The 9,670-nt window shown below is 45.9% G+C and overlaps 1 long non-coding RNA gene across 1 annotated transcript; it reads right to left on the reverse strand.

Moving 5' to 3' along the window:
- Nucleotides 1-903: 903 nt before the first annotated feature.
- LOC111824449 lies at nt 904-7,711 on the reverse strand. Its single transcript, XR_002827524.1, has 2 exons — nt 7,225-7,711; nt 904-2,527 (listed from the first exon to the last, which is right to left on the reverse strand). It is a non-coding gene; the product is annotated as an uncharacterized LOC111824449 (long non-coding RNA).
- Between the last annotated feature and the right edge of the window lie 1,959 nt (nt 7,712-9,670).

Raw genomic sequence — 9,670 nt, forward strand, 5'->3', positions numbered from 1 at the left:
ACAAGCCTCTCCGTGTCCGTTTCTGAAGCCCAGTTCATATATACCCCCAAACCCACATCTCAGGCTTCCCACCTGCCCTGAGCCAGGCAACTCATCCCTCCAGCACCTCGAGCCCAACCCCCAGCACTGACTTCCCTCCTTCCCTTCCACATTCCCCACATCTGTTCCCAGGAGACCTGCTGGCTGCTTGGGATGAGCCTGCCAGGGAGGTGTTTCCCTCCCCCGTTCCCCGCCATCCTCTTAGAGGAAAAGCCACAAGTCTTGCCCCAATGCCCCTGCAGTGTCCTCTGACCTCCTCTCCTGCAGCCCCTCCCCCCAGTCCAATGGCCTCCCTGTCCTTCCTGGGACACACTGACCTGCTCTGATCCCAGGGACACTGGCTGTTCCTATGCTTGGAACACACCTGTCCTCAAGGCAGCACAGCTGCCCCCTCCCCTCCTCCAGCCTTTGCTGAGCTGTCTCTTCCCCAAGCCCCCTCCCCCCTGCCCCAGCCCCCATTGAAATCTGCAGCCTGCCCCCCCAATCCCACTTCCTCTGTGTGTCTGTCCTGTGGCTTCAGGGGAGACTTTTGCTCTCTTGTTTTCTGCTTTACCCCAGGTCCCTGGCAGTGCCTGCACACAGTAGGTGCTCCATAAATAACTGGGCCCATGTGTGTTTTGTAAACACGTGCTGCTGCGTGTGCATGTGAGTGTGTGTGCATGAGCACAGAGCAAACAGGTGCCGGCAGTCCCAGGCCTCCCTGCTCTCACCTGGGGTGACCTCCAAGGATGCACCTGTGCTGGGGGCAGGGGCGGCCCTTCCATCGCTCCATTTCCCGTGCATTTGTACCAAGTGCACAGGTTTCGGACGCTGCAGGTGGTCTGCAGGTGAACGGTGACGCTGAGATGAGCTCGGCGTGCAGGATGAGTTTCAGAGACAGAGGGCTACTGCTCGCTCAGGCAAGTAGCAAATCCTCCAAAGTTCTCATGGCTTTTATTGGGGAGTACAGCAAGTAACACTGACAAACAGGCATGCCTATGAGATCATCTGAGCTAAGTTATACATTAAACTATTAATTTCTTATATTGTTCAAAGATCCCTTCAACCTGCAGCTGTGTACCCTCCCTAGTACTTTCCGTGCCCTCATGACCTATTCATCACCTCAAGGAAAATTCTGCCTCTGAACAATAAATCTTGCGTGCAAGACTTTGTTCTGACGTGGCCCGCTTGCAGGCCCCCGTCTGTTCTTGGCAGAACATCCTCTTTTAGTTAACTTCTCTTTTCACTTGACCTGCTACATTTCCCCCTTTTGTTTAGCTTCAGGTTATGAATATGAACTTGGAGATCAATGATTTCTTGTGTTAAATTACCATGGTTTAATAAATGTTTCTTAACCTTATCCCAAGGGAAAGCTGTCTCATTGTAAGGTACAGGGGTGACACACAAACCAGTATGGTTCCAATCACACTTTAACTGTAATCGCCTTTGCAAACTAACAATTTGGTCCCCTAATAAAACTACTGATTGTTCAAGATCAGCTAATTGTTCATTGATTTCACTATCAATATGCCGTTGAGAATTCCATAACTGTTCTGAATCTTTATGCCAGTCTTGAACAAAAGTAGCAGTTTGGACTGATCGCTGTACTGCTACCCCAGTTGCTGCAGCAGTTGCTGTTATAGCAATTAATCCAAGAATTACAGCGATTAGCATGCCAATAAACCTTTTTGACCTCTTCAATATTCCTTCCTCAATGGCTTGGAGAGCTCCAGCTAGAGAACTTTCCTGCCATCGTCGATCCATCTGTACAGGTAACCATACTCCTGTTCTGGCTCGAAATAGATTCAAGCTCTCTCTACTGTGATTAAAAGGTACAGAGTTATTTACACAAGTTAATAAGGTACAATTAAAACAAGATATTTCCCCAGTAGTTTGATTCCATTGAACTGGTCCTTTCAAGGATTAGTGGTGTTTTTAGCCACACTCAACCAGGCTTTATAACCCAATTGCAAACAATGATCACCCAGACCCAGGCACACAGGCATTCCGGTAACTCCTGTTGAATAGTTGTTCATTCTTATTCCTTCTTCATCTGGTTTCAAAGGCCCACGATCATCAAAAGGTCCAAGCATCCGATTAGAGTCATTAGTATATATTGGTATAGTTACAGGGCCTTCCATGGGCAGTCACAAGACGCTCCCCTTCCTGGCATAGGTGCCTCACCTGTCCCCATGTAGGTGGAGGGGTGTTTTGGGTGCGAGGCAATGGTACACGACTTGTTTGTCCTCCCTGGATGGTTAACTGTGCAAACGGGTCTTCCAGTCCCGCCTCGTCACACTTCCTCTTGCTCGCCACGCCTTAATTTGATTCTTTTATCAGGAATCCAGAACTTCTTAGTCCCTGTGGAAACATAAGCATAACCTCGACCCCACCTTAAAACAGTAGTCGGGCACCATTGATTAGTAGGTAACATCTTGGTACATGACAGGTTGTTCTACTGGGACCTCCTTTGTATGTCCCCAATGTATTTCAGCAGCTGACACTGCATCTGTATTCAAATTTAAAAAATTTAAAGTAAATAAAACTCTTAATAATCTTCGTCGGGGAGTCTGGCCTAATACCAGCTCCTCTCCCCCTTTTTGTTTTTGCAGCATTTACTTAAGGTGCGGTTCTGTCTTTTAATAATTGCTTGACCTGTATTGTTTCCAGGAATTCCTGTAATATGTTTAATATCAAACTGTTAGAAAAAATGCTGATACTTACCTGATAAATATGCCGAGCCATTGTTAGTTTTAATGGCTCAGGTTTTGCCTATTACAGCAAAGGCTTCCAGTAAATGGGTTATAACAGCATCGGCTTTCTCAGAGGACATCGTCGATGCCCACGAGAAATGAGAATAAGTATCAATAGAATGGTGAACAAATTTAAGCTTGCCAAATTCTGGCACCTGAGTGACATCCATTTGCCAAAGGGCATTAACAGTTTCTCCTCGGGGATTAACCCCCATGGGTAAGTGAGCAGTGTGGAATGGCTCACAGTGAGGGCATGTTTTTAAAATGTTTTTAGCCTGTCTCCAAGTAATATGATGCTTTTCTTTCAATGCTCTAGCATTGGAATGATGCATATTATGCTCTCTTTGAGCGGAGGTTACTGTACCAACCAATTGATCAATGTTAGCATTCCCAGCAGATAAAGGTCCAGGTAGTAAAGAGTGAGCGCGAATGTGTGTTATATAGATAGGATCATGCCCGAGGCGCAAGAGCATTTGAAGCTGTAGAAATAGTTCATGCAAGTCAGACCCATCATTAAAGATAGTAGCCGTTCCATGTGTTGTTCAGTAAACTCCGTATATTGAGAGTCAGTGATAATGTTAAGAGACATAGAGTCTTTATCTTGTAGTAACATGACAACTGCAAACAATTCTGCCTTTTGTACTGATTGGTAAGGAGATTGCACTACTTTATTTTTTTTAAAATTACTGTATCCAGCCATTCCTTGTTTGTTTGTATCAGTAAAATAAGTTTCTGCTCCTGATAGGGGGGTAGGAGAAATTATTTTTGGTAAAATCCATTGAGTACTTTTTAAAAACTGAATTCTTTTGTCTTTAGGATAAATATTGTGAATTTTTCCCGTATAATCACTAAAGGCTCGCTGCCAATCATCTGATAATTGCCAATGGATATCTTGTTGTTGTTTACTAAAGGGAATTATAATTTCATCTGGATCTTGTCCACATAATTGTCGCAAACGGATTCTTGCCTTTTCTATTAAGATACAAATTTTCTGAAAATATGTAGATAATTTTTTACTGGATTTATGAGGTAAAAATACCCATTCAATTATGTTAGTATCCTGCATAAGAATTCTTGTTGGAGAATGTGTGGTATGAATAATTAAAACCTTAAGATTTTGTAATGATTGTATACTATCCAACTGTCCTGCTTGAATTTGTTGTTCAATTAATTGTAATTTGGCTTCTGCTTCAGGAGTCAATTGCCTAGGACTATTGAGATCTGAAGATCCTTTTAATGTTCGGAATAGATTAGTTAACTGATAGGTAGGGATGCCAATAGATGGTCGAAGCCAATTTATATCCCCTGTTTCTGAAAATTATTTAAGGTGTTACGACTATCCCGTCTAATCTGAACTTTTTGAGGTTCAATAATGCTTGCTGAAATTTTCTGTCCTAGATATAACCAGGGCTCTGTTTGCTGAATTTTTTCCTCTGTTATTTGGAGTCCATACTCCTTAAACAATTTTCTAGCCTCCTGTAACATATTATCGACCTCAGGTTTTTCTTTATGTGCTAATAAGATATAATTCATGTAATGGTAATAAATGCCTGTAGCAAACATCTGCCTTAGTATTTGTAAAGGTTGATGAACATAAGCTTGACACATAGTAGGACTATTTAACATACCCTGGGAGAGGACTCTCCATTGATATCTCTGATTAGGCTGGCTGTTATTTAATGAAGAAACTGTAAAAGCAAATTTGTCACAATCCTGAGGTTGTAAAGGGATTGTATAAAAACAGTCTTTCAAATCAATAATTATCAGATGCTAATTTTTAGTAATTAATGCTGGATTTGGAATTCCAGGTTGTAAAGGTCCCATAGGCTCAATAATCTCATTAATCCGTCTTAAATCAGTAAGCATTCTCCATTTGCCTGATTTTTTCTTTATAACAAAGATGGGAATTCCATGGACTAGAGCTAGTTTCAATATGCCCTAGTTGTATCTGTTCTTTAATAATGATTTGGAGCGCTTCTAACTTCTCTCTTGTTAGGGGATACTGCTCTACCCATACTGGTTTAGTTGTTTTCCATTTTAAAGGTAGGGGAAGCGCTTTGGAGTGGCCCCCTCTATAAATTTTGGTCCTGAACACTGGTGTCAGCACCAGCTTGATAAATCATTTGTCTATGGCCTTTCTGTAAAGAAGGTATAGTAATTGTAGCCCCCATTGTTGTAAAAGATCTCTTCCCCACAAAGATAGTGCAATGGAGGCGACATATGGCTGTATTTTGCCCTTTTGTCCTTCAGGCCCCTGACGTTCAAGTACATTAGAGCTTTGTAAAATCTCAGTGAGGGTCCCTAAACCTGTAAAGGTTGCATTTACCTTGTGTACCGGCCAAGATTGAGGCCAGTGCAAAATAGAAATTATAGTCACATCAACCCCAGAATCCACCAGGCTGATAATTTTTATTCCCTCCGGGAACATTACTGTAAGTTGAGGTCTTTGGTCTCCTAAGACTGTATGCTAAAAAACCTTTTTCCCCGTGCTACCAAATCCCCCAGTTCGCTTAACTGGTGCTGTATGCCCTATTTGTTTATAGGGAAGTAATAATAACTGTGCCATTTTTTCTCTAGCCTTTATATGTATAATACCAGTAGCAGACATCATAACTAATATTTCTCCTTCGTAATCTGCATTAATAACTCCAGGATGAACTTGTAAACCTTTAGTTGTTAGACTACTTCTTACTAGTAGTAATCCTACTGTTTCCTTAGGTAAAGGTACATAAACCCCGGTGGGTATTTCTGTACCCCATCTCCAGGAGAAATAGTAAAATCATTAAGAGCTGGAATGTCTACTGCGGCACTTTGAGCGGTAGCATGAAATAAGTCAGAGACCTTCATTTTATTTTTCCCTTCTTTCTGCTCGTATTGTTTTTCTTGGGGCCCTGAGCTAAGCCCCGAGTCTAGTTTCCCGACTTCACGGGTGTTAATGGGTTGCCTTCTTTATCTTTTACAGACAGGCATTCATTGGCCCACTGTTGTCCCTTTTTACATCGGGCATAATCCGGGAGCATGTTTAGCTTTCCCTTGTGGGACCTTTGCCTTTCGACAATCCTTTTTTCATACGTCCCACTTTCCCACATCCATAGCATTTAGCAGGACGGGGAATGGCAGTTTTCAATGCATCAGCTAGAAGATTAGCATTATAACTGTTAGGGCCAACTTCTAAGGACAAAGGCAGTTGGGATTGGGCTTCCTCCCCATTCACAGTTCTTTGAACTGCCTTGTGCAATCTAGCAAGCAAATCAGTGTAGGGTTCATGAAGTTTTTGCATAACCTTAGGAAATGATTGGGCCGGGGTGCCGGCCTCCTCCATTTTTGACCAAGCCTTTAAGCAACAAGCTTTAATCTGTGCCATAACAGCATCCTCTAACAGCACTTGTTGCTGTAAGCTAATATGTGCCCTAGTTCCCGTTAACTGGTCAAAATTAGGTCCAGGAGGATTTTGTTGGGCGTTAATCAACGCCACTCTCCTGGCTTCTTCCCACCACCAGGATTTAAATTGCAGATATTGCCCTGGGGCTAATACTGCCTTAGCTATAGCATCCCAATCATATGGAATTAATTAATAATCTGAAGCCAGAGCTTGTATTATTCCTACTGTATATGGGACATTAGCCCCGTAATTAGCAACTGATTCTTTTAACAGTTTTATCACTCTTCACTCTACATGTAGATGAGTTAACTCTAAGTACCCTTGAGGGTATTGAGCATTTGCAGCTCTTTGTGTCCTCAGGAGGGGGTGGAGGCTCAGCCACTAACGCCTGATTAAAGGCTAGTGCCCTTTTACTTTCACTTTTCCGGCGGAGGCGCAGCCAACTCCTGAGGACTTTTATTCTCTTTCTTTTCCTTAACTTAGGGCGAGTGTAAAAACAACCATCCGTCTCAGTGGAAGATGAAACATCCAGCTCTGAATCGCTGGTTGAGGCCATGGCTTCATAACCTTTCAACTTATTTTTAAAGCTAGTTTTCATTTCCTTTCTTGACTCCTCCGGTTCAGCAACCTCACCCGGGAGTGGCTCAGGGGGTAGCAATCTCTCAGGAGGGAGAGGCTCAGGACTTAAACACCCAGTTCCTGGAGCAGCACTTTGCGACCTCAAAGGAATTTCTTCATAATCTTCAGAATCAGACTGAAAAGGCTGTAAAGCTAATGTTACTAAATTAAAAATAGCCCATACTTCAGCCTCTATAGCATTTCCCTGTTGATGAGCCCGCCTTAATGACTTTCCCACTTGTTTCCACAACTTAAGATTCAACTGCTGCTTTTCTTCTGGGTGAAACCAATGACAGTGCTGCTGAATTACTTTAAACAATTTTTTTAAAGCCTCATCCTTCACTTTTACCCCTGAGCTCTGTAATAATGATTGCAAGACAACAATATATTGACTCTGTAATGACGGGGGATACCCCATGACTCTGTCTTCTGATTCCCAAAAGTTTCGCTTACTTTCGCTCGGCCAAATCCCTTTCGGTCCTGCTCGGTCCGGATAACTCACCTTCGGGTCCCTGTTCCAGGCGCCATATGCAGGTGGTCTGCAGGTGAACGGTGACGCTGAGATGAGCTCGGCGTGCAGGATGAGTTTCAGAGACAGAGGGCTACTGCTCGCTCAGGCAAATAGCAAATCCTCCAAAGTTCTCATGGCTTTTATTGGGGAGTACAGCAAGTAACACTGACAAACAGGCATGCCTATGAGATCATCTGAGCTAAGTTATACATTAAACTATTAATTTCCTATATTGTTCAAAGATCCCTTCAACCTGCAGCTGTGTACCCTCCCTAGTACTTTCCGTGCCCTCATGGACTATTTATCACCTCAAGGAAATTCTGCCTCTGAACAATAAATCTTGCGTGCAAGACTTTGTTCTGACGTGGCCCGCTTGCAGGCCCCCGTCTGTTCTTGGCAGAACATCCTCTTTTAGTTAACTTCTCTTTTCACTTGACTGGCTACAGATGCTGTGCTTGGGCTCAAGGGCACAGAGGGGCAGGCGCTTCATATTGTGGGTTTTGCTTTGTTGATTTTGTTCTGCATCCAACCCCTGGGGAGGAGATCTGGGTGACAGTCAGACCCAAGGGCCCTTGAGGGTCACAGAACCATTGTCCCTAGGTGGTCAGCCAAGTGTCCACTCCCTCCTTGATTCCTTGCTGTCTAGATTTGGGACTATGGCGTGGCCGAGTGCCTGGGGTCCAGGTGGGACCTCCCGTCCACCAGGCTCCGCACCCCTGCTCACTGGAACATCTACTTGGGTGGGTGGGGACCTTGGGAGGGAAGGGGTCTCTGGGGCTTCAGCGATTCAACAAAATAAAACCAAAGCCTGCCCAGCCGGCATGGCTCAGGGGTTGAGCGTTGACCTGTGAACCAGGTCACAGTTTGATTCCCAGTCAGGCACATGAAAAACAATTCACAGGAAGATGAATGAGCAACTGCTGGCACAGATGTTTGCTGGGTCTGCAGAGAAGGTAGGAGCCCAACAGGATGTGGTGCAGGCCCTGCTGGCTCCACCCCTTCCCCACTGGGACCCCAACAGGATGTGGTGCAGGCCCTGCTGGCTCCACCCCTTCCCCAAACCTGACCCAACCTGTAAATGCCACACTGCACCTGCTTGGCCTGGACCAGGCCCTCAGTCTAAATTCTTTTAGGCTGTTCAGGGGGAGGTAAAAGGCCCATCCTGGGTCTTTTGTTTTTGAAAGGTAATCAGCCTAAAATAATCGTCAGGGCAAAGACACATTGGGGTGGTGAGGTCCTGCTCCCTCCAGCAGCCATCCTCCTCAGGTCCTCAGCAGGGCACAGTCACTCCCACGCAGAACCCTCACCTCCCCGATGCTCAGCACCCCAGTCGCTGTCCTCTTCTCCCTCTGAGCATAGTAGGCAGTGGATGGGGCCATTGGCCGTTTTGCTGGGTGACTGTGGGTGTGGCAGGTCCTGGTCCTGGTCAGTCAGTGGGGGTGCACAGCAGGGCCAAACACCTGTGCCTGAATGATGAGACCCTGCCTGACTCCGCTGGCCCCTGAACATCCCACACTCCAAGCCTCGGGGCCAGAGCTTAGTGCATGAGAGCACAGGACCACACAGTACTTCCTGTCTGCTGGCTTCTCCGCTTCCTCACACCATGGCCATGCCTCGCTATTTACAGGAATAGAAAGTGAAACCAGGAGGGAGAGCTGGGGAGGTGGGTTGCTCAGGGAATCTGCCTGCTGCAGGCTGGGTGGGTGGGACCTGCCAGGATCCCGGGGTCTGGGGCAACTGATACAGGCATGGAAGGGGAATATGTGGCAAGTCCCAGGCCGCCCTAGACCTGGGGAGAGGGTGGCTGGCTCTGCCAGGCATGATGTTGGACTGGCCCATCTGGAGGGCTTCGAATGCCAGTTGAGTCCGTATTTGAGGGGCAGGGGGTTAGGAGCCCCTCTCCAATCTGAGGCCCCACTGCTCTAGCAGTGCCCCAGGGAACTCAGGTGGGACTTCAGGGGGACCTTGAGTGATGGAAGGTTCCGTGGGACGGTGAAGTTCTGGACAATACATTTCTTTCTTTTTTTAAATGTGTATTTTTATTGATTTTAGAGAGAGAGGAAGGGAGAAAGAAACATCAATTGGCTGCCTCCTGCACGCCCCCTACTGGGTATCAAGACCACAACTGGGCATGTGCCCTGACGGGGAATCCAACCTGCAACCTCTTGGTGCCTGGGTCCACACTCAATCACTGAGGCACACCGGCTGGGCTCTTTTTCTTATTTCCCGCATTTTCTACATTTTCCTGAGGCCCTGCTGGAGTGGAGTATGGAGGGGCACTGGGGCCTGAGCCAGCTGCTGTGGCCAGAGGCTGGGAGGATTCAGGCTTTCCTGGGATGCTCACTTGAGTTCTCCTGATGTCTGGCTCACAGGCAGCTGCTGTAGGGA

Source organism: Myotis lucifugus, unplaced genomic scaffold (assembly GCF_000147115.1).
Source record: "Myotis lucifugus unplaced genomic scaffold, Myoluc2.0 scaffold_1542, whole genome shotgun sequence".
NCBI classification, from domain to species: domain Eukaryota; kingdom Metazoa; phylum Chordata; class Mammalia; order Chiroptera; family Vespertilionidae; genus Myotis; species Myotis lucifugus.